Here is a 23,030-nt window from a genome sequence, read left to right on the forward strand (position 1 = left end):
ACAATTGTGTACTTTTCCCACCACTGGATACAATAAATATGTTAAAATGGCATTATCACTTGTGTAGCCTATCCGGAGCTGGCAAACGGATTCAATAAATAGCCTATAACTTCAGTTTATATCTTGCTTAGGCTACTGTAGGCTATCTGAAATTAGATGTAGGCCTATCAAGGGCTATAGGCTACCTGCATCTAGCTGAGCAAACCACGGCAAAGTTGAATTGCAATCATAAACCCAGATTTTACTATGCAGCATATGCCTATTGAAATGACAGGTCAATCTTGCAAATGGTCCATTTTATAACAGTTTCTAGTCTTAACATCTGGCACATAACATTTTAATTTTATTTTTATAGTTCATCCAAGAGTTTCTTGCACAGAGATTGAGATCCTCTGTCCAACTGTCATCACTCAAACTCTCCTGTTGGATTTATCTATAGTTATGCACATGTGCAAAAGTGATTTATTTACAATTATAAACTGGGTTTGAGCCCTGAAAGCTGATTGTATGAAAGCTGTGGAATATCAGACTGAATACCAGGGGTATGACAAACTTTTTACTGCTCTAATTACTTTGGTAAACAGTTTATAACAGCAATAAGGCACCTCGGGGGGTTTGTGGTATATGGCCAATATACCACGGCTAACGACTATCCAGATATTCTTGCAAAATCTTCAAATTCCTTTATGTCATGTCATAGCTCGCAATAATGATTATTTTGATGAAACTGTAGCTTCTAATGTCATTACAAGTTACATCGATACTCCTTAATTGGCTCGATAACATTTTGGGAAAAGGGTTTATTGGATGAATGTGGCAACTGTGCAAAAAACATTTGGCCTAATTTTCAAACCTTTTGGGCTGGTTTTGATTGGTCAATGTCTAGATATTTTTGCTGGACCTGGCAAACCTGGCTTACAGGAAGGTGTAAAGAGAAGTGTCATGAAGTGAGAAGTTGTCCAGTACTGACTATCTAATTTACAGTATGGCCTAGGCCTGCTGTACTTCAAAACACTGACCGCCTGTTTATTAGTACTTCACCTTAAAGAGGCACAGCTATAACATGGCTCAAGCATCATTACGTTGTCTTTTTCTAAGAGAAACTCACACCTTTCATAAATCCCAATTGACATGATCTGAAGATCGCATGCCTGCTTACATGCCAATAACTCAAAGCCCCATGTACGCTATACAAAATAATACTTCTGATTGTTATGTTCAGTGCAGGAAAGGCCTACTGGGTTACATGGAAGATGTATTTCAGTTGAATGCATTCAGTTGTACAACTGACTAGGTATCCCCTGTCCCGTACTGTTTTTCTGTCCTCCTTGAGGTCAAGCTAGTTACCATTTCCTGTACAGTCCACCACCACAAAATAACATATCTAGAAGTGCCAGAGGTCTTTGCTTTGGAAGAGTCTTTGCTTTGGTTCACTCCAAGAGAAGAGGAACTGAATCAGACAGTCAGTTTAATCCTATATCAGTTTATGGTGGGGGGGGAGGGTTGTTTCCCAGCCCTTATGCAGGGTAAGCTATATTTCTATCTAGCTTTCATTTCTTGTGAGAGAAAAAAAGCTACCGATGTATTTACAAACATGGTAATATACAGTAAACAAAAAAAGAAAGCAACAAAGTTGGATGGATTCTTTTTTTTGGGGGGGGGGTTGTATCATTTGATTTACACAACATACCTACCACTTTGAAGATGCAAAATATTTGTGAAACAAACTGGAAATAAGACCAAAAAAAACAGCTTAAAGTGGTCCTATGGACAGATACTCCAATCTCCGCTGTGGAGATTTGCAGCTCCTTCAGGGTTATCTTTGTTGCCTCTCTGATTAATGCCCTCCTTGCCTGGTCTGTGAGTTTTGGTGGGAGGCCCTCTTGGCAGGTTTGTTGTGGTGCCATATTCTTTCAATTTTTTAATAATGGATTTAATGGTGCTCCGTGGGATGGTCAAAGTTTCAGATATTTTTTTTTATCCCAACCCTGATCTGTACTTCTCCACAACTTTGTTCCTGACCTGTTTGTCAAGCTCCTTGGTCTTCATGGTGCCGCTTGCTTAGTGGTGTTGCAGACTCTGGGGCCTTTCAGAACAGGTGTATATGAGATCATGTGACACTTAGATTGCACACAGGTGGACTTTATTTAATTAATTATGTGACTTCTGAAGGTAATTGATTGCACCAGATCTTATTTAAGTGCTTCATAGTAAAGGGGGTGAATATATATGTACGCACCACTTTTCCGTTTTTTTTTTTTTTTTTTCCCTTCACCAATTTGGACTATTTTGTGTATGTGCATGACATGAAATCCAAATAAAAATACATTTAAATTACAGGTTGTAATGCAACAAAATAGGAAAAACGCCAAGGGGGATGAATACTTTTGCAAGGCACTGTATGTACTGTATAACATGTATATTAGATTGACGTATTGTAAAATATGTTTGAGTGTATAGCCCAAACTCTGTCCTCGGTACCCCAAGCGGTGCACTTTTTGGTTGTTGCCCTAGCACTACACAGCTGATTCAAATAATCAACTAATCATAAAGCTTTAATTATTTGAATCAGCTGTGTAGTGCTAGGGCAACAACCCTTGGGGTCCCGAGGACAGAGTTTTGGAAACACTGGTATAGGTTCTTGTGTATTTGATCATTTCATTTTTCACATTTATTACAAATCCAATTCCCCAATGTTGGAAATAAAGCTTTACTGAACTGAACATAACAAAAATAAAATAGAGTTGGACTAGTTATGTAGAAAACTGTGGTTGAATAAAAATGCGCTGTTACGGTGACATCAGGGTTCAAACACTCTGCAGTCTGCCACTTTACAATCCTGTTTGGGTCTCTCATTTTAGGTTTGGACTTCATGTCTCCTCAGTGCCTTGAACCACTTCACTAATCAGAGGGCTATTCACAATACCCAAATGCAGGACAAATTTAAGAAAGTGTACAGTATTATATAGAGCCATTATTTCATGGAACTCCCTTCCATCTCATATTGCCCAAAAGAACAGCAAACCTGGTTTTAAAAAACAGATAAAGCAACACCTCACGGCACAACGCCTCTCCCGTATTTGACCTAGATAGTTTGTGTGTATGTATTTATATGTAGGCTACGTGTGCCTTTTAAAAAATATATGTAGTTCAGTCCTTCAGCTGTTCTTGTCTATTAATGTTCTGTATTATGTCATGTTTCATGTGGACCGCAGGAAGAGAAGATGCAGCTTTTGCAACAGCTAATGGGAATTCTAATAAAATATCAAATAAAATATCAAATTAGACAGGTGCACCTTGTGCTGGTGACAATTAAAGGCCACTCTAAAATGTACAGTTTTGTCACAACACAATGCCACAGATATCTCAAGTTTTGAGGGAGTATGCATTGGCATGCTGACTGCAGGAATGTTCATCAGAGTTGTTGCCAGAGAATTGAATGTTAATTTCTCTACCATAAGCTACCTCCAACATCGTTTTAGAGAATTTGGCAATACGTTCAACCGGCCTCACAACCGCAGACCACGTGTAACCACGCCAGCCCAGGGCCTCCACATCCGGCTTCTTCACCTGCGGGATGGTCTGAGACGAGCCACCCAGCGAGCTGATGAAACTGTGGGTTTGCACAACTGAAGAATTTCTGCACAAACTGTCAGAAACCGCCTCAGAGAAGCTTATATGCCTATATGCGTATCCTCACCAGGGTCTTGACCTGACTGCAGTTCGGTGTCGTAACCGACTTCAGTGGGCAAATGCTCACCTTCGATGGCCACTGACATACTGGAGAAGTGTACTTTTCATGGATGAATCCCGGTTTCAACTGTACCGGACAGATGGCAGACATCCTGTTTGGTGTTGTGTGGGTGAGCGGTTTGCTGATGTCAAAGTTGTGAACAGAGTGCCCCATGGTGGCCAGATCTTCCATGGCCTGCATACTCACCAGATATGTCACCCATTGAGCAGGTTTGGGATGCTCTAGCAATAGGGTGAGTGCACTTTGAAGTAAATCTCAGCTCTGTTAAAAGTAAACTCAAGGAAATATTTTATTGATTCAGGAGTATCATTTTAACAGTTTAAAATGTCGCACCAACTGTACAGAAACCTCTTAAATTGAGTTTCAAAAATTGAGGTACCTGAAATAAAATAATTATAATAAGGACTTAGAGGACATATGCATTTTCTGTGATAAAGAAGGGGAAACTGTTATACACATGTTTTATATGTGTGTGACTCTGTGAAGTTATTTTGGAGTGAGTTAAGTAATTACATTTTTTATTTCATGAATAAGACCCATGTATTTACAATTGTCACGATCGTGTGGTGGATTGACGGACCAAAACGCAGCTTTAGGAAAATAAGCCATCTCCTTTTTATTAAAGAAGAAGGCACACGAAACAAAAACACTTAAACACTAAACAAAACAAGAAACGACCGTGAAGCTAAATAACGTTGTGCACATACACATACAGGCTACAAACGTTCTACATAGACAATTACCCACATCACATGAAAGCCTATGGCTACCCTAAATATGGCTCCCAATCAGAGACAACAGAAATCAGCTGTCTCTAATTGGGAACTCATTCAGGCAACCATAGACTCTCCTAAACAACTAAACCAACATAGACAACGCTAGACACATGCACTACACACAAACCCATACAATACACCCAACACCCCCTTTACCATATAATCACCCAAAACCGACAAAACACAAGCATTCCCCATGTCACACCCTGACCTAACTAAAATAATAAAGAAAACAAAGAATACTAAGGCCAGGGCGTGACATAACCCCCCCCTTAAGGTGCGAACTCCGGGCGCACCATTACACAGTCTAGGGGAGGGTCTGGGTGGGCTTCCATCCACGGTGGCGGCTCCGGCTCTGGTTGTGGTCCCCACGTCACCATAGTCCCTAACCGCCTCCTTAGCTTCCTCCAAATGACCCCCCTCCACATTAACCCCATAGCATTAAGGGGCAGTTCCGGACTAAGGGGCAGCTCCGGACTAAGGGGCAGTACCAGGGTAAGGGGCAGTACCAGGGTAAGGGGCAGTACCAGGGTCAGGGGCAGTACCAGGGTCAGGGGCAGTACCAGGGTAAGGGACAGTACCAGGGTAAGGGGCAGTACCAGGGTAAGGGACAGCACCAGGATAAGGGGCAGCACCAGGATAAGGGGCAGCTCCGGACTGAGGAATGGCAGCTCCGGACTGAGGAATGGCAGCTCCGGACTGAGGGACTGCAGCTCCGGACTGAGGGACGGCCCATGACTGGCTGACAGATCTGGCTGCTCATGGCTGGCTGACGGATCTGGCTGCTCATGGCTGGCTGACGGATCTGGCTGCTCATGGCTGGCTGACGGATCTGGCTGCTCATGGCTGGCTGACGGATCTGGCTGCTCATGGCTGGCTGACGGATCTGGCTGCTCATGGCTGGCTGACGGATCTGGCTGCTCATGGCTGGCTGACGGATCTGGCTGCTCATGGCTGGCTGACGGATCTGGCTGCTCATGGCTGGCTGACGGATCTGGCTGCTCATGGCTAGCTGACGGATCTGGCTGCTCAAGGCTAGCTGACGGATCTGGCTGCTCAAGGCTAGCTGACGGATCTGGCTGCTCATGGCTAGCTGACGGATCTGGCTGCTCATGGCTAGCTGACGGATCTGGCTGCTCATGGCTAGCTGACGGATCTGGCTGCTCATGGCTAGCTGACGGATCTGGCTGCTCATGGCTGGCTGACTGATCTGGCTGCTCATGGCTGGCTGACTGATCTGGCTGCTCCTGTCTGATTGGCGGCTCTGGCAGATCCTGTCTGGTTGGCGGCTCTGGCAGATCCTGTCTGGTTGGCGGCTCTGGCAGATCCTGTCTGGTTGGCGGCTCTGGCAGATCCTGTCTGGTTGGCGGCTCTGGCAGATCCTGTCTGGTTGGCGGCTCTGGCAGATCCTGTCTGGTTGGCGGCTCTGGCAGATCCTGTCTGACGGACGGCTCTAGCGGCTCCTGTCTGGCTGGCGGCTCTAGCGGCTCCTGTCTGGCGGACGGCTCAGTAGGCTCATGGCAGACGGGCGGCTTTGCAGGCTCATGGCAGACGGGCGGCTTTGCAGGCTCATGGCAGACGGATGGCTCAGATGGCGCTGGGGAGACGGATGGCTCAGATGGCGCTGGGGAGACGGATGGCTCAGATGGCGCTGGGGAGACGGATGGCTCAGATGGCGCTGGGGAGACGGATGGCTCAGATGGCGCTGGGGAGACGGATGGCTCAGATGGCGCTTGGCAGACGGGCAGTTCAGTCATCGCTGTGCAGACGGCAGACTCCTGCCGACTGAGGCGCACTGTAGGCCTGGTGCGTGGTGCCGGGACTGGTGGCACCGGGCTGGGGACACGCATCTCAGGGCTAGTGCGGGGAGAAGGAACAGGGCATACTGGACCCTGGGAGCGCACATTAGGCCTAGTGCGTGGTGCCGGAACTGGTGGTACCGGGCTGGGGACACGCATCTCAGGGCTAGTGCGGGGAGCAGGAACAGGGCATACTGGACCCTGGGAGCGCACATTAGGCCTAGTGCGTGGTGCCGGAACTGGTGGTACCGGGCTGGGGACACGCATCTCAGGGCTAGTGCGGGGAGCAGCAACAGGACGCACAGGACTCTGGGTACACACAGGAGGCTTGGTGCGTGATTTAGGCACTGGTGGTAAAGGGCTGGAGACACGCACCATAGGGCTAGTGCGTGGAGGAGGCACTGGTTGTACTGGGCTGGGGACCGTCACAGGAGAGTTAGTACATGGGGCTAATATAGGAGGTGCAGGACTAGGGAGGCGTACAGGAGGCCTGGTTCGTGGGACTGTCATTCCCAGACGGTTAGCACGCACATCAGGACGAGCATGGAGAGCTGACTCAGGTAACCTCACATCCCGCACACGCTCTGTCGGGTGGATCTTGTGCCTCACGCACCAACACAGCAGCTCCCTCATTTCACTCTCTTCCAACCTCCCCAATAAATCCTTAACAGTCTCTGCGTCGCTCACTTCTAAATCCGCCCTCACCGGCTCCTTACGGTAAGCAGGAGGAGTTGGCTCACGTCTCCCGACTGACCCAACTAAACTACCCGAGAGCCCTCCCCCAAGAAATTTTTGGGTTTGACTTACGGGGTTCCAGCCTTGTTTCCGTGCTGCCTCCTCATATCGCCGCCTCTCTGCTTTCGCTGCCTCCAGCTCAGCTTTGGGACGGCGATATTCTCCCGGCTGTGCCCATGGATCTTCTCCGTCCAATATTTCCTCCCAACTCCAATAATCCTGTGTAGCAGGCCACTGCTCCAATTCACGCTGCTTGATCCTTTGGTGGGTAATTCTGTCCCGATCGTGTGGTGGATTGACGGACCAAAACGCAGCTTTAGGAAAATAAGCCATCTCCTTTTTATTAAAGAAGAAGGCACACGAAACAAAAACACTTAAACAAAACAAGAAACGACCGTGAAGCTAAATAACGTTGTGCACATACACATACATGCTACAAACGTTCTACATAGACAATTACCCACATCACATGAAAGCCTATGGCTACCCTAAATATGGCTCCCAATCAGAGACAACAGAAATCAGCTGTCTCTAATTGGGAACTCATTCAGGCAACCATAGACTCTCCTCAACAACTAAACCAACATAGACAACGCTAGACACATGCACTACACACAAACCCATACAATACACCCAACACCCCCTTTACCATATAATCACCCAAAACCGACAAAACACAAACATTCCCCATGTCACACCCTGACCTAACTAAAATAATAAAGAAAACAAAGAATACTAAGGCCAGGGCGTGACAACAATAAAATATGTAATATGTTATTTTTCAAATGAAAACAAAACTACTGAATTAGTCGTTAGTTTCTTCATTCTCTCTAGTAAACGTTATACACACAAAAACAAATATTTGAAATCTGTCCCCAAATGAATATATTTTTACTTGAAATCCAATAGTTAATCAAACCTCTAGAATTAGTCAATAACACAAAAAACATTGCATTCTTACAACTCTATCATAGGTTTATAAAATTGTCTCAGTTCATAAAAGTCACCTGCATAGAAAATGGTAATCTGGTCAAAACAAATGCACGATCAGAGATGTGCATGGCAAATGTGTTTGTTCTTCTGAAGTTCTATGATACGGGTTTTTGTTTGAGCACGGTTCGAAACAACATTTTAAGCAGCAATTTAACATGCATCTTATCAGCTAACAACATTTGGTGAATCATCATTGTCACCAATGACTGTGGTTGTCTCACAGGCCAACCTGCTCGTGGAGGGATGTTTGGCACTACAGACCATTAGCTAGGTAGCTACAATGTTTCCACTTTCTAGCAGTCTGTTTTATTGTAACACTAACATACATTATTTATTGCTTGTACCTTTTGTGTTTTATTGTATCAGAGGCCACGTGATCACTTAGGGAATGCGCAGTCCGCGGGAGAGAGCGGGAGATCTCAGCTCAATGCTCTATACTTGTATGACTCCAGTTAACTTGAATAAAGAAGGATTTATGTTTTAAACAACAGTTGTTTTCTTTAGTATTTCTTCGACAAGAAGATACAACATGGTACCAGGAGTGACAGAACTCACCTTTTACTCATCCATCATGGAGTGTTGGTCAAAAATGCTTAACGGTGCTGTGAGGATCTGTGTTTATTGCGCTATAACCCAATACTACATCACGTGATTGAATATTAGCAACTGTTTGCCTGGGCGCCTGGGTGTCTGTGTGTGTGTGCTGGAAATAACATTTTGCCCCAGATAGTGTGCTGAGAAGCTGTGGTTAACCTTGAGCGAGAGCAGTATGCTTTCTATGCAGGTGCAAATAGCTCAAACAATGTTACAGAACTGTCTGGCCCCAGTCTCTAGGGTGTGGGAGCGTAATCTACACAGCAACAGCGCCGGACACCAAGGAGCGCCAAGAGGCTGGGACCAGCCTGAGCGCCGGCGATGGGCTGAGCAAGTTTAAACCACGCTCAGCCTCTACTGTGATAGGCCAACAGACGGGTTGGAACTACGTCTATCACAGTATAAGAACAGCTGTTTACTTACATCCTGCCAGTTCCCTGTTCTACCCTGCGAGGTGTCGCAGTGAATCCGTATATACGAAAGTTGCATTTACCATTTATCGCTTGAGTTTAATACAAATACTTAAAGTATATTCGGTGACTCTGAATCACATTTTGTCCTGATACCAGATTTGAATTGACGCAAATCCCTTATAGTGCCAAGAGGCTTCAGGTCAACTAGCTAACTTTAGCTGATGTTAGCTAACTAGCCACTGGTCTAACCAGACTGACGTAAAAATAACCACGCCAGAGCTAACGGAGCGTGCAGTGCATGTAGCTAGTCGTTTTGCAGTGCTAGCTGGCTAACGACACAGAGCAGCTAAACAGAACTGCCTCCAACAGAACTGAAACTTAACGGCAATGTTGAAGAGCAATGGAAGCGGTTCAAATGGCGGCAATAGGAGTGGCTGAAAAAGACGACGCACAGAAGGTTGCACTGTTTCTCACAGTAAAGTTAGCTGGCTCTGTCGCCATTGATGCATGCAACAGCTTTCAGGTAAGGGATTAAGAGCAAGCAGATTATGAACTGGTACTAGCCAAATTTCTGTCTTTTTGTACTCCCAGAAGAAACAAGACATTTGAGAGGTATGTTTTCAATAGTAGATGTCACAATGAAACAGAGACTGTTGAGGAATTTATTGTGGATCTATGTAATTTTGGTCAAATTGCAGACTCGCTGATAGAATTGTCATTGGGTTGAGCGACAAGGGACTGAGAGAAAAGTTACTTGGTGAGAATAAATTGTCACTAGAAAGAGCAACACAAATGTGTTAATTAAGCTAGAAAGGTGACTCAGAGTCACATATGGTCAATGGACAGTGGTGTTCAAAGTGACACAGTATGCAAGGTGGAGTATGTTAGCAAAGGAAGAGCTACATCTAAACAGCTAACTTTGAAGGACAGCGCCGACAGCAGTCAGCAGCGCACTTCAGGGACCCAGCGCTCGTGCGGCAACTGCGGAGGAGAGCACATACCTCGCCAGTGCCCAGCATATAGAAAAGTGTGTTACACCTGTGGTGGCATGAAAAACCCCTTTGCACTGAAATGCAAGCAGCGGAGACAAAAAAATACAGTACACTATGTGGGAATAGTCGCACACACTACAAGACTAATAGAACTGACATTGTGTTCAAACTTGACACTGGAGAACAGGTCAACATAATTCCGGAGAATTACAGTAGTGAAGCAATTGCCACTTCAGGGACAAGCACATTGGTGCTGGAGGTAGATAATGAATCTCACAAGGTTCTGTTTGTCACACTAAAGGGAGAAAAAAACACCCTTCATTGGGTTAAAGTCATGTAACTTACTGGGTCTAGTGAAAGGGGTTCATACAGTGAATGGTGAAATGACTAATGTTGAGGATGCATACGCTGATGTTTTTTAGGGAATAGAAATACTCAAGGTGCAGCACAAAATCGAGTTAGAGCAGCCAAATAGACCAGTGATCCATGCACCTAGAAAGGTCCCATTATCACTAAGACACAAGCTAAAAGCAGAGCTACTGTCCTAGAGCTAGAGTCCTTAGATATCCTAGACAAAGTAGAAGAGTCTACTGAATGGGTCAACTCACTAGTAATAGTTGAGATCAGAGGGGAAACATTCAGGGACACAGCAGCGGCTAAATACTTCTCAAAGCTAGACGCCTCCTCAGGGTTTCGGCAGATCAGTCTAGTCAAGGAGAGTACAAGGCTTTGTACGTTCAACACTCCTTTTGGTAGGTACTGATTTAAAAGGCCCCCGTTAGGTCTCACTTCAGCACCAGAAGTCTTTCATAGGACAGTCCAAACAGATATTTGAGACTGCGCCAGGCAGAAACGTGTGCTAATATGGAGTGCGATTCGTGAAGAGCACAACACAAGGTTGAAAGCCAGAACTAATGGGCTAAAGCTAAAGGCATACAAATGTGAATTCAGAAAGACAGAAATGACCTTCTTGGGTGAAAAACTAACATGTGGAGGTGTTTAGATAGACCAAAGAAAAGTCCCAGCCATCAAGAACATGTCACCGCCTACCGATCAAGAGGGTGCACAAAGGTCCTTAGGTATGGTTAACTATGTGGGCAAATTTGTACCTAATCTGGCAACTCACACGAGTCAGGTGAGACGCCTACTGTGTAAAACTACAGAGTGGTGTTGGAACAGTAATCACCAGAAAGAGGAGCTCATGGCATTGATCATGCAAGCTCCAGTGCTGAGGCTATGATGAAAAGCGCAAACCAAAATCTCAGCAGATGCCTCTAAAGCAGGTTTAGGCGCAGTGTTGTTACAGCAGTATGGCACTAGATGGCGCCCAGTCGCATATGCTTCCAGGGCTCTGACAACTTCTGAGTGTAACTATGCTCAGATTGAGAGAGAGGCTTTGGCACTGCCATATGCATGTGAGAAATTCCATGTGTTTATCTATGGTAAAACAATGTTGGCCGAAACAGATCATATACCTTTGGTTACTATTGCAAAGAAGGGTCTAACATGCACACCACCAATGGTACAGAGACTGTTTACAAAACTTCAGAAATATGACTTGCAACTCAAGTACAGGCCAGGGAAAGAATTGTTAGCGGCAGACACATTGTCCAGAGCTTTAGACAGCTCAGAACCAAACCAGATATACGAGCAGGACGAGACCATACATGTAAACCTTATCAGAAAGTTGCCCAGTCTCAGATGAAACGTGGACAGTTATTTCACATGCTACTGCAAAAGAAGATGTTTGCAAAAGGTGATTCAATCCATAACATGTGAGTGGTCTATACACGCTATACCACACCCTTATGGTCAATACAGGGATGAGCTATCTGTACTTGATGGAATTCTGTTTAAGGGTTCAATAATTGTGATACCAAGTGTGTTACAGAAAAACATGTTGATCAAAATACACAAGGGCCATCTAGGGATGGAAAGGTCAAAATGATGTGCATAAGCAGTGTTATTCTGGCCCAAGATGAATGCTGATATAGAGCAGACATTCAGAGCCTGTGAAACATGCTAGAAATACAGGTCAAAACAGCAGAGCCAATGTGGATTGAGGAAAAAGAGGTAATGAGACCATGGGGCAAAGTAGGAATATATCTCTTTTCTCTTGAGGGCAGGAGATGCATTATTGATGCGCTATTATGCTCATTACCCAGAGAGCTTTGCTGAAGGACACTACTGCTAGTCAGGTGATAACTCGCATTAAGTCATTCCTTGCTCGTCATGGGGTCGGAGACATAGTCCGTATGGAAAATGCCTCACAGTTCAGCTTTCAGTGATTTTGCTAAACTGTACGGGTTCAAGCATGTCACATCCAGCCCACTGTACCCACAGTCTAATGGGTTAGTCGAGAACGGTGTCAAAACAGTGAAACTGCTGCTTAAGAAAGCTCCCGACTCGGAAGATAGATTCGTATCTAGCTTTGTTAAACCACCGGGCTACTCCACTAAAACATGGCCTGTCTCCTGCAGAGCTGCTGTTCAACAGGAAACTCAATACTAGTTTGCCAGTACTCCTAGAAACAGAGAAGAATGACAAGGTCATTCTTAACAAACGGAGAGAAAAGAGTGACAAGAAAAGATACTATGACAAAGGGTCCAAGGTGCTCATTGCACACAGTCCAAATGATAGGGTGAAAATGCATGATGGTAAAACATGGAGCGCTGAGGCCTGTGTGGTGAAAACAGTGCTTACAGCATATGATGTAATGACACCTGGAGGAGTTACATACAGGATTTACAGACACTTTTTGTTATTATTTTATCTTGTGAGAGAAAAGGCATGGGGGATGTGGCATATTGTATCAGAGGTCACGTGACCACTTAGGGGAAGCGCAGCCCGCGCAGAAGAGCGGAAGATCTCAGCTCATTGCACAATACTTGTACGGCTCTGATTAACTTCAATAAAGAAGGACTTAAGTTTTAAAGAACAATTGTTTTCTTTAGTATTTCTTAGACAAGAAGATACAACACCTTTGTAGTGTTTTCTGGGCCAACACATCCTCTTCTCTCTCTCATGATCCTGAAATAAATATCCTTCCGCAGTGTGAACTCCACTTAAAGCAGCTGCCAGAATCACCCATCGCATCTGTAAAGTTGAAGATCATCAAGTCTTCACCATGCCTCTGTCAGCAACCATCATCAGTGGAGGGCAGAAGTTGGTTCTAGAATAGATTCATGCATTTTCTCAAGCAACAAATAGCCTTTGGACAGCTGGAGGATACCTTACATCCAATTTTGCTCAGTCATAATAAAATGCATACACGCTTATTTCTTTCCACATGAAGGATAGGGTTAGTATGTCCATATTACATGGAACTCACATTTATAAGCTATTACAAGATGTTGGATATTTATTTGTATTATTTATTTTTAGGATCTCAAATGGACAACAGTATATTTAGCAGACCATTTGCTCATCATGTCTTATCTTATGGCCTATTGTTTACAGTACATTAACACTAGGTGGCAGTGTGGGTAAGAGTATGGTGTATGCCTCAAGACCTTCATATACAATCATTGCACAAGACATAAATTTTTATGACACAAAGCTACATGCTGCAGCATTCAGAAGACGGACACAGAAGGTACAGTTGAAGTCGGAAGTTTACATACACTTAGGTTGGAGTCATTAAAACTCGTTTTTCAACCACTCCACACATTTCTTGTTAACCATCTATAGTTTTGGCAAGTCGGTTAGGACATCTACTTTGTGCATGACACAAGTCATTTTCCCAACAATTGTTTACAGACAGATCATTTCACTTATAATTCACTGTATCACAATTCCTGTGGGTCAGAAGTTTACATACGCTAAATTGACTGCCTTTAAACGGCTTGGAAAATTCCAGAAAATGATGTCATGGCTTTAGAAGCTTCGGATAGGCTAATTGACATAATTTGAGTCAATTGGAGGTGTACCTGTGGATGTATTTCAAGGCCTACCTTCAAACTCAGTGCTTGACATCATGGGAAAATCAAAAGAAATCAGCCAAGACCTCAGAAAACAAATTGTAGACCTCCACAAGTCTGGTTCATCCTTGGGAGCAATTTCCAAACGCCTGAAGGTACCACGCTCATCTGTACAAACAATAGTATGCAAGTATAAACACCATGGGAACACGTAGCCGTCATACCGCTCAGGAAGGAGACGCGTTCTGTCTCCTAGAGATGAACGTACTGTGGTGCGAAAAGTGCAAATCAATCCCAGAACAACAGCAAAGGACCTTGTGAAGATGCTGGAGGAAACAGGTACAAAAGTATCTATATCCACAGTAAAACAAGTCCTATATCCACATAACCTGAGAGGCCACTCAGCAAGGAAGAAGCCACTGCTCCAAAACCGCCATAAAAAAGCCAGACTACGGTTTGCAACTGCACATGGGGACAAATATCATACTTTTTGGAGAAATGTCCTCTGGTCTGATGAAACAAAAATATAACTATTTGGCCATAATGACCATCGTTATGTTTGGAGGAAAAAGGGGGAGGCTTGCAAGCCGAATAACACTATCCCAACCGTGAAGCATGGGGCGGGGCAGCATCATGTTGTGGGGGTGCTTTGCTGCAGGAGGGACTGGTGCACTTCACAAAATAGATGGCATCAGGAGGAAGTATAATTATGTGGCTATATTGAAGCAACATCTCAAGACAAAAAAAATCGAATGAATTGTGTGTTTGGTTTAGGCTTACCTTGGTGTGACGTTTTTATTTGGGCAGTTCAAAACATCAAAGCAACAACCCAGGGTAACCTACACGAAACAGATCTGATATGAAGTAGTTCTAAAACCCCAGATGGAAAATTAAGGATGAAAAACAATTGGCACCATTTCTGAATTTTATGACTTCAATGAATTCAAAACAACTGGGAGCTCAAAATGTGAATGAGCTCGGACTGGGAAAAATTGATTTGAACTGTCATCCAACTCGGAATTCCAACTCGGGAACTCTGCCCTCTTCCTGGAGCTCCGATTTTCCGACCTGAAGATCACTGATGTCATGATTTGACCTCTATAATGGCTAAATAGACACAGAAAAAACTATAACTAAACACATTATTTTTAATTTCAGTTGATTAAAACGAGAAGAGACAAAGGGTGTGTTCGTAAATACACTCTGGAGTGCCAGAGTTGGCTCTGTGCGCTCTGGGCTTCGTAAATTCAGAGTGTTGTCAGATTGTCTGTTCATAAATTCAGAGCGTTTCGCTCTCAAAGCGTTCAGAGCGCACAAGAGCATTCTGACCTCACAATGGAGGTCAAGCACCCAAACTAACTGGCTAAAGTTGTCTAACTTGCTAGCTACTTCCAGACACAAATGAGAGCTACTTCCAGCACCTCACTCTGACCATCTTACCTGTCCTAGGAGAGCTGGTTAGGTTGTTTTCAAATCAAAATGTATTTGTCACATGTGCCAAATACAACAGGTGTAGACCTTACAGTGAAATGCTTACTTACAAGCCCTTAACCAACAATGCAGTTTTAAGAAAATACCAAAAAAAAGTAAGAGATAAGAATAACAAATAATTAAAGAGCAGCAGTAATTAACAATAGCGGGGCTATATACAGCAGGTACCGGTGTTGAGGTAATTGAGGTAATATGTACATGTAGGTAGAGTTATTAAAGTGACTATGCATACATAATGACTTGTTATGGATAGGGGGCAGCATTTTCACGTTTGGATGAAAAGCGTGCCCAGAGTAAACTGCCTGCTACTCAGTCCCAGTTGCTAATATATGCATATTATTAATAGATTTGAATAGAAAACACTCTGAAGTTTCTAAAAACTGTTTGAATGATGTCTGTGAGTATAACAGAACTCATATGGCAGGCAAAAACCTGAGAGAAAATCCAACCAGGAAGTGGGAAATCTGAGGTTGGTCGTTTTTCAACTCATTTCTTATTGAATATACAGTGGGATATGGGTCATGTTGCACTTCCTAAGGCTTCCACTAGATGTCAACAGTCTATAGAACCTTGTTTGATGCTTCTACTGTGAAGTGGGGCCGATTGAAAGTGGAATGAGTCCGAGGTCTAGCAGAATGCTTTGAGCTCGTGACGCTCGTTCATGTGAGAGCGAGCTCTGTTCCACTGCTTTTCTGAAGACAAAGTTATTCTCCGGTTGGAACATTATTGTAGATTTATGTTAAAAACATCCTAAAGATTGATTCTATACTTTGTTTGACATGTTTCTAAGGACTGTAATATGACTTTTCGTCTGAACTTTTGCCTGGACCTGCCCGCGCGTCGTGAGTTTAGATTGTGTACTGAACGGGAAAACCCAAAGGAGTAATTTGGACATAAATTATGGACTTTATGGAACAAATCAAACATTTATTGTGGAACTGGGATTCCTGGGAGTGCATTCTGACGAAGATCATCAAAAGTAAGTGAATATTTATAATGCTATTTCTGACTTATGTTGACTCCAACATGGCGGATATCTTCTTGGGTTGTGTTGGTCTCTGAGCACCGTACTCTGATTATTGCATGGTTTGCTTTTTCCATAAAGTTTTTCTAAAATCTGACACAGCGGGTGCATTAAGGAGAAGTATATCTTTAAATCTATGAATAACACTTGTATCTTTTATCAATGTTTATTATGAGTATTTCTGTGATTTGATGTGGATCTGTGCAAATTCACGGGATGTTTTGGAGGCAAAGCCAAATGTAAACTGAGGTTTTGGGATATAAATATGAACTTGATCGAACAAAACATACATATATTGTGTAACATGTTGTCCCGGGAGTGTCACCTGATGAAGAATATCAAAGGTTAGTGATTCATTTTATCAATATTTCAGCTTTGTGAAAATCACTGTATGCTTTCTGTGACTCGTTGCTGACCTAACATAATGATATGTTTTGCTTTCGCCTAAAAGCTTTTTTGAAATCGGACACTGTGGTTGGATTAACGAGAATTGTATCTTTAAAATGGTGTCTAATACTTGTATGTTTGAGAAAATGTAATTATGAGATTTCTGTTGATTGAATTTGGCGCCCTGCAATTTCATTGGCTGTTGGCGACAGGATAACAGAGAGTAGCAGCAGCGTAGAATGGGGGGAGGCAATGCAAGTAGTCTGGGTAGCCATTTGATTAGATGTTCAGGAGTCTTATGGCTTGGGGGTAGAAGCTGTTTAGAAGCCTCTTGGACCTAGACATGGTGCTCCGGTACCGCTTGCCGTGCGGTAACAGAGAAAACAGTCTATGAATAGGGTGGCTGGAGTCTTTTACAATTTTGAGGGCCTTCCTCTGACACAGCCTAGTATAGAGGTCCTGGATGAAAGGAAGCTTGGCCCCGGTGATGTACTGGGCCATACCCACTATCCTCTGGAATACAACTTTCCCGAAGCGGATCCTTTGTTCGGACCTCCACCCTGGACGTGGGATCTTGTCCCAGAGGCCGATCCAAAACAACGTGGACGGAGCGACCTACTTACTTAATTAAGAAAAAAAATATTGATTCGTTATTTTACCAGGTAAGTTGACTGAGAACACGTTCTCATTTACAGCATCGACCTGGGGAATAGTTACAGGGGAGAGGAGGGGGTTGAAAGAGCCAATTGTAAACTGGGGATTATTAGGTGACCGTGATGTTTGAGGGCCAGATTGGGAATTTAGCCAGGACACCGGGGTTAACACCCCTACTCTTACGATAAGTGCCATGGGATCTTTAATGACCTCAGAGAGTCAGGACACCCGTTTAACGTCCCATCCGAAAGACGGCACCCTACACAGGGCAGTGTCCCCAATCACTGCCCTGGGGCATTGAGATATTTTTAGACCAGAGGAAAGAGTGCCTCCAACTGGCCCTCCAACTCCACTTCCAGCAGCATCTGGTCTCCCATCCAGGGACTGACCAGGACTAAAAACTCACATATGCAGATAACATCTATGCTGGCTGGGTATCATACAGGTTTTTAGCAAATGTTCGAAAAAGGCCCCTTCACAAAAGATATTGTGTCAAATCCTGTCAAATCCTGGTCAGACTTAGAAGGTGAGCACACCATACACCGCTTCCGAGCATATTTCTCACCAATGTCCAATCGCTAGACAACAAGGTGAACAAAATTAGGGCACGAGTTGCCTTCCAGAGAGACATCAGAGATTGTAACATTCTCTGTTTCACGGAAACATGGCTCACTCGGGATATGTTGTCAGAGTCGGCAACCCGGATTCTTCACGCATCGCGCCGACAGAAACAAACATCTCTCTGGTAAGAAGAAGGGCGGGGGGTGTATGCCTTATGATTAACGACTCATGGTGTGATCATAACAGTATACAGGAACTTAGTCCTTTTGTTCACCTGACCTAGAATTCCTTACAATCAAATGCGGACCACATAATCTTCCAAGAGAATTCTCTTCGATTATAGTCACAGCCGTGTATATGCCCCCCAAGCAGATACCTCGACGGCCCTGAAAGAACTTCACTGGACTCTATGTTAACTGGAAATCATACATCCTGAGGTTGCATTTATTGTAGCTGGGGATTTTAACAAAGCTAATCTGCGAACAAGGCTTCCTAAATTCTATCAGCATATCGAATGCGCGACACGGGCTGGTAGCATTCTCGACCATTGCTACTCTAACTTCTGCGATGCATGTTGCTCCCAGCCTACAGAAAGAAACTAAAACAGGAAACGCCCGTGTTCAGGTCTATCCAATGCTTGTCTGACCAATCGGATTCCATGCTTCAAGATTGCTTCGATCACGTGGACTGGGATATGTCCGGGTAGCCTCAGACAACAACATTGATGTATACGGTGACTCGGTGAGTGAGTTTATGAGCAAGTGCATTGGTGATGTTGTACGCACTGTGACGATTAAAACCTTTCTAAGCAGAAACCGTGGATTGATGGCAGTATTCGCTCAACTGAAACTGAAGTTTTGAACTGAAACCACCGCTTTTAATCACGGCAAGGCGACTGGAGACATGACCGAATACAAACAGTGTAGCTATTCCCTCTACAAGGCAATCAAACAAGCAAAGCGTCAGCATAGAGACAAAGTAAAGTCGCAATTCAACGGCTCAAACACAAGACGTATGTGGCAGGGTCTACAGTCAATCACGGATTACAAAAAGAAAACCAGCCCCGTCGCGGACATGGACATCTTGCTCCCACAAATTAAGCAACTTCTTTGCTCGCTTTGAGGACAATACAGTGCCACTGACACGGCCCGCTACCAAAGCCTCTGGGCTCTCCTTCACCGTGGCCAACATGAGTAAAACATTTAAATGTGTTAACCATCGCAATGCTGCCGGCCCAGACGACATCCCTAGCAGCGTCCTCAGAGCATGCGCAGACCAACTGGCTGGTGTGTTTATAGACATATTCAATTAATCCCTATCTCAGTCTGCTGTCCCCACATGCTTCAAGATGGCCACCTGTTCACAAGGAAGCTAAGGTGACTAAACTAAATGACTATCGCCTCGTAGCACTCACTTCCGTCATCATGAAGTGCTTTGAGAGACTAGTCAAGGACCATATCACCTCCACCCTACCTGACCAGACCCACTCCAATTTGCTTTCCGCCCCAAAAGGTCCACAGGCGACGCATTTTCGCAATCACACTGCACACTGCCCTAACCCATCTGGACAAGAGGAATACCTATGTAAGAATGCTGTTCATCGACTAAAGCTCAACGTCTAACCATAGTACCCTCCAAACTCGTCATTAGGCTCGAGATCCTGGGCCTCGACCCCGCCCTGTGCAACTGGGTCCTGGACTTCCTGACGGGCCGCCACCAGGTGGTGAGGGTAGGTAACAACATCACCACCCCGCTGATCCTCAACACTGGGGTTCCACAAGAGTGCATTCTCAGCCCTCTCCTGTACTCCCTGTTCAGCCATGATTGTGTGGCCATGCACAACCTCCAACTCAATCATCAAGTTTGCAAACGACACTACAGTGGTAGACTTGGTTACCAACAACGACGAGACGGCCTACTGGGAGGAGGTGAGGGCCCTCAGAGTGTGGTGCAGGAAAATAACCTCACACTCAATGTCAACAAAACAAAGGAGATGATCGTGGACTTCAGGAAACAGAAGAGGGAAATGGTGAAATGGTCTGAAACTGAAATGGTCCACCCACAAAGACAGCGTGGTGAGGAAGGCGCAGCAGCGCTTCTTCAACCTCAGGTGTCTGAAGAAATTTGGCTTGTCACCAAAAACAGTCACAAACTTTTACAGATGCAAAATAGAGAGCATGTTGTCGGGCTGTATCACCGCCTGGTACGGCAACTGCTCCGCCCACAACCGTAAGGCTCTCCAGAGGGTAGTGAGGTCTGCACAACGCATCACCGGGGGCAAACTACCTGCCCTTCAGGACACCTACACCACCCGATGTCACAAGAAGGCCAAAAAGATCATCAAGGACAACAACCACCCGAGCCACTGCCTGTTCACTCCACTATCATCCAGAAGGCGAGGTCAGTACAGGTGCATCAAAGCGGGGACCGAGAGACTGAAAAACAGCTTCTATCTCAAGGCCATCAGACTGTTAAACAGCCATCACTAACATATACTGGCTGCTGCCAACATACTGACTCATCTCTAGCCACTTTAATAATTAAAAAATGTATGTAATAAATGTATCACTAGCCTCTTTAAACAATGCCACTTTATATAATGTTTACATACCCTACATTACTTATCTCATATGTATATACTGTACTCTATACCATCTACTGCATCTTGCCTATGCCATTTGGCCATCGCTCATTCATATATTTTTATGTACATATTCTAATTCATTCCTTTACACTTGTGTTTATAAGGTAGTTGTTCTGAAATTGTTAGGTTAGATTACCTATTAGATATTACTGCATGGTTGGAACTAGAAGCACAAGCATTTCGCTACACTCGCATTAACATCTGCTAACCATGTGTACGTGACAATTTGATTTGTTAATTGACTACAGCTCAGCATTTAACACCATAGTACCCTCCAAACTCATCATTAAGCTCGATACACTGGGTCTCGACCCCGCCCTGTGCAACAGGGTCCTGGACTTTTTGACGGGCCGCCCCCCAGGTGGTGAGGGTAGGAAACAACATTTCCACCCCGCTGATGCTCAACACTGGGGCTCAACAAGGGTGCATTCTCAGCCCTTTCCTGTACTCCCTGTTCACCCATGACTGCGTGGCCATGCACGCCTCCAACTCAATCATCAAGTTTTCAAATCGACACTACAGTGGTTGGCTTGATTACCAATGTCGTGTCTTTGTCTATGCCGGATTAAGTGATATGACATGCTATTCTATAAAATCATTTCTCTGTAATTAATATTACCTGGTTAAGCTAATCAAGTAAATAATTAACTAGAAATTCGGGGCACCACAAAATAACGTTTATAGAGCTGTTATCTTCCGGATAAACTCTTAAAGACCTAGTAATCTTTTACATCAATAGCAATCAATATTTAATCCTCGCCTTATTTCAGTCTCATCTGAAAGTTGTAAATTCTTATTATCTTCACAAATTATTTTCACGGTTATCTTCACGAACCCTGGCTAACAAGTTGAATCAGCAATACAACATTTGGTTTTATTATTTATTTACTAAATACCTAACTAATCACACAGAATTACATATACACAGAATGAATCTGGTGAACGATGCCGATATAGCGGCTGGTTACACAAAGAAAAGGGGGGGGTTTGAGTGAAAGAGCGGGAAGACTGAGGAACAAAGGGAGAAGCTCTCCATATCGTAAACAGTATCTTATGCATTCTAAATTACCGGCCATTTCGAAAAGGAAAATGCAATAAATATTTACTCTGAGCTGCGCTTCGATCGGTTGGTCGTAGATGGGAGGCCGGGTTGTCCTTTGAAGAATATCTGGTGGTAGAATGGATACTTGGTAGTACCGTTGTCGTGTGGTAGAACAAATACTCTGTCCGTCCTCTCCTAGCCCACGTCTACAGTTGCTGCGCTAACGTGACGGCTAGGAGGTATCACTTCTTTTGTGAATAAGAGTTCAAAGTTCATACCAAGTTGCCATACTTTAAGCTCATGCTATATTCTGGCTGGTATAGTCAAAATTCATCCTTTCGGCGTGTTGACCGTCATCTTCACGTTCAAATTCGATGCTGATTTCGTTAGGTTATCTGAGCCCTTTTAACGTAGAACCGTCACCCTAACGTCCTCGGAACAGAAAGTTACATTTTTGTCAAGGGGATAATATAGGATTGGGAGAGAGGGCCGTATTTCACAGTTTACACCCAGTGTCTGTTCACATGGGCGGGGCCTCTGAGTGAGCAGAGTGGTGTTCTTCTGACAAACCGTTCTCTCATTAAGAAGCTAAAATTACATTTAATCTTTTCACAAATTGTTTCATATTTAAACATTTAAATTGCACAACAATTCCATGTGAATCTGATAACTAGAATGTGTCGACTTTCCAAGATACAGTTTATGTCATCCTGTCATTAATAATAATGTCTCAGACAACAACTGATCTGAGATCATATTCATTAAGTACCAACGCATATTTTCAACTGGTTGGATTACCGAAATATGGTTCCGTTTCCCATCTTTTGATGTCACCAGACTCTCCATGTTAACAAAGGGATTTTCAATAGTCACATCGGTAGAGTAGAGAGAGGAAAAAGGGGAAAGGTATTTATGGGGGTCATAAACCTCCCCCATCAAGCCAACGTCATGACAGTCCCCCCATGTTGGGATCAATCGTGCGATTAACCTGCACGTTGCAAATCAACATAAAAATGACCCTGGGCTGTCCTGGTTGTGGACCATCGCACACACACACACACACTCATGAAATATATCATTACATTTCCTCCCAAATGAACGGCATTGTGGCACTAACTGATGGTTGTATGGGGAAGTTGTTTATGGCTCTAACACTTTCTACGTGCCGAAGAAAATGAAACAAACTGAAATGAAAGCATAAACAAAACAAAATATAGTTATGCCACCTTAATCATCTAATTGGACTGTATT

Source organism: Salvelinus fontinalis, chromosome 20 (assembly GCF_029448725.1).
Source record: "Salvelinus fontinalis isolate EN_2023a chromosome 20, ASM2944872v1, whole genome shotgun sequence".
In the NCBI taxonomy this organism is placed as follows: domain Eukaryota; kingdom Metazoa; phylum Chordata; class Actinopteri; order Salmoniformes; family Salmonidae; genus Salvelinus; species Salvelinus fontinalis.